Below are 3396 nucleotides of genomic sequence, written 5' to 3' on the forward strand. Positions count from 1 at the left end.
AGTTTTTTCTCCCTTTAACTTTATTTGAAAAGAGCTATTTTGTTATGAAAGTATTAATGTTTGTTCACTGTAGAAAATAGATCAATTAAAAGGAAAAATGTCAACATTGCTTTCTGTCAAACACTCTGCCCAGGATGTGGGGTTGATCTTTCCATCTTACGCACACTGCTTGTAACCTGCTTTTCTTCTTGCTTAGCTGTATTATGAACATCTTCCCACATTAAAATGTTTTGCTATGCTACTATTCCTTCAATACGACTTGCTTTGTCAATATGGAATTAATTTTTATCCCCGATGTATTTGTTCAACGTCCTGGTGTTAGCACAGTGTTTTTTTTTTTTACTATTATAAATGATGCCCACCTTGTGCCCATGAATCAGTATTTGTTTAGATCAGGAGTAGGTCTGTTTTTTGGGTCTCAATCTATAAAAGAGGCTTTTATTTCTTTCTGGCAATACTGTGAGACATAGAAATTAGAATCAAAATCGAACCTTCCAAGTAACCAGCTGGGCTAGTTGCCCATTCATGAACGATTTCAGCCCAAACTCACGAACTCCCTCTGCGGCCCAGGAACCAGTCAGATGCCAGGGGAGCTGCCCTCTGCTGGCTCCCCATTCCCCAGCCCAGGCAGGGTAAAACTATGGGAGGGGGCAGAGCAGGGCAGGACGTGGTCAGCGTCCAGGGGCTGTGAGGGAGGAAGGAGAGGGAAAGTGTGTCATCCGAGCCATGAGTCAACTTCCTAAAAAAGTGGGGTGAGATGAGTGGTGTGTTGAGCACAGAAGTTTCTAGAACCCAAGGGACCTGGGCCTGGATTTGTCTCTAATCAGCACCAGACCTTGAGTTTAATATTACCATTCGTGGCCTTTAGCTGAGCACCTGCTTTTTTTTTGAGTCTAGCCTGTTTTAAGGATCAAAATAGATACTTTTGGTAAGAGTGCTTGAGAACAGCTTATTTCAGTATAAAATGTGGGGAATTTTGTTGGAATTAAAAGAGCTAAAATCTAGTCCCTGTTGTACGTGAATGTACCTTTTCTTAATAAACACACAGTGTCACCCTTCCGGTTGCCCCTGGAAGAAGCCCCTTCTCGAGGTTTCCTTGCCCCCGAACACCTGCCAAGGAGCTGGGTCACCTCCATTTTGACCTCAGGGTACCCCCCTCTTTCATTCACCCTCAACCTGGGACCAGAGATCCTGAAGACAAGGCCAGGGGTCTTAGGCCGAGGCACCGGGACCTGTGGACAGCCGGAACAAATCTGTTGGTTCCCATAACTCAGGAGCCGGCCAGAGCCTGGAAGCCTTCAGTCATCCCAGAAGTCCTCTTGGGCCCTGTTCTCTTCCACCCTGAAAGGACCAGTGCCAGCCTCTGGGGTCTGGGCGGGTGTGTGAGCTCGGGGCCTGTTAGGTGTTGCCTTGCGTTCCCCAAAAGATATGTTGGAATGCTAACCCCTGGTACCTCAGAAGTGACGATGTGGAGACAGGCTCTTTATGGAGGTGGTCAAGTTACAGTGAGCTCATTAGAGTGGCCCTAATGCAATAGGACTGTGTCCTATTAAAAGGGGAAATCTGGACACAGACAAGCCGAGGGAGAAGACCACGTGACGAGGAAGACAGAAGTTGGGGTGATGCTTCTCAAGCCAAAGATTGTCAGCAAACCACCAGAAACCGGGGGAGGCCTGGCACAGATCCCCTCTGCTAGCCCTCAGGGGGACCCAACCCTGCCCACACCTTCACCTTGGACTTGTGGCCTCCAGAGCCTGAGTCAGTAAAATTCTGTCGTTTCAACCCCTCAGTCTGTGGGGCTCTGTTCGGTAGCCAGGCACCTGCCTGCATTGACCTCCTGGGAAAACTGACTGGCTCTGCTTTCTTGGCACTTCTGGTTTGCTTTCAGGCACCACTTCTTTGGAGCATCTCAAAATCCAAAGAAAAAACCCCACAGAAGCCAACCAACCGTACAGCAACAGCAGAAAGCAAAGAAATGACAACTGGACACCTTCTGGGTCCACCTCCACCGGGGAAGTGGCTGGTGAGAGAAGCTTCCTCTCCAGCTGTTAAGGCTGCTCAACTCAGCAAAAGCTGTGGGAAATTCAGCAAAGAAAGCCCGGAACTGTCACTCTGTGTGCGTCGTGCTAATTAAGGGCCAGATCACTGGTGTCCAGCATGTGGACACAGCCAAGCTTTGCTTTCAAAAGGTCTTGAGTTTCTGGCAGGTGCTACTGACCCTAGCTGGACGTTAGTGTCACCTCGGGGGCTTTAAAAATGTACCCCCGGGCTTCCCTGGTGGCGCAGTGGTTGAGAGTCTGCCTGCTGATGCAGGGGACACGGGTTCGTGCCCCGGTCCGGGAAGATCCCACATGCCGTGGAGCGGCTGGGCCCGTGAGCCATGGCTGCTGAGCCTGCGTGTCTGGAGCCTGTGCTCCTCAACGGGAGAGGCCACAACAGTGAGAGGCCCATGTACCGCAAAAAAAAAAAAAAAAATGTGCCCCCAATAGAGTCCGACACAGACCAGTGTCATCAGAATCTCCAGGGGGGCCTGGACAGCAAGATTTTACAAAGTGGATTCTAGTGTACAGCCAGGCTTGGGGGCCACTGGTCCAGGAGGTGTGGGTGGCGCGTTTTAGATCCGGCCAACAACCTGGCCTCCCCCTGACCCCCAGCCTCTCCAGGCGTCACCTTCAGTCCTGACCCGCCAGCCATTCTCAGCCTTTACTGCACCTGACATTCACCCACGTAATCCTGTCCTGGGGCTGCTACTAGTAGCAAAGAACCACAGACTGGGTGCTCAGAACAACAGAAATGTATTCTTTCATGGTTCTGGAGGCTAAAATCAAGGTGTCCGCAGGGCTGGTTCCTTCTGCAGACTCTGAGGGAGAATCTGTCCCAGGCTCTCCCCCAGCTCCTGGTGGCTCCCACAATCCTTGCATCCCTTGGCTTGTAGACGCATCACTCCAATCTCTGCCTCCATCTTCACATGGCCTTCGTCCTGTGTCTCTGTGTGTCTTCTTTTCTGTCTCTTATAAGGACACTAGTCATTGGATGGAAGGCCCACCCTAACGTAGGATAATCTCATCTAGAGAGCTTTACCTTAACTACGTCTGCAAAGGCCCTTATTCCCAATCAGGTCACATTCTGAGGTTCCGGGGGACATATCTTCTGGTGGGTAACACCACTCAGCCCATGACACCTGGAGGGTTTTAAAAGTCCTGCTGTCGGGCTTCCCTGGTGGCGCAGTGGTTGAGAGTCCACCTGCCAATGCAGGAGACACGGGTTCGTGCCCCGGTCCGGGAAGACCCCACATGCCAGGAGCAGCTGGGCCCGTGAGCCATGGCCGCTGAGCCTGCGTGTCCGGAGCCTGTGCTCCGCAACGGGAGAGGCCACAACAGTGAGAGGCCCACGTAC

This window comes from Lipotes vexillifer, unplaced genomic scaffold (assembly GCF_000442215.2).
Source record: "Lipotes vexillifer unplaced genomic scaffold, Lipotes_vexillifer_v1.1 scaffold402, whole genome shotgun sequence".
Lineage (NCBI taxonomy): Eukaryota > Metazoa > Chordata > Mammalia > Artiodactyla > Lipotidae > Lipotes > Lipotes vexillifer.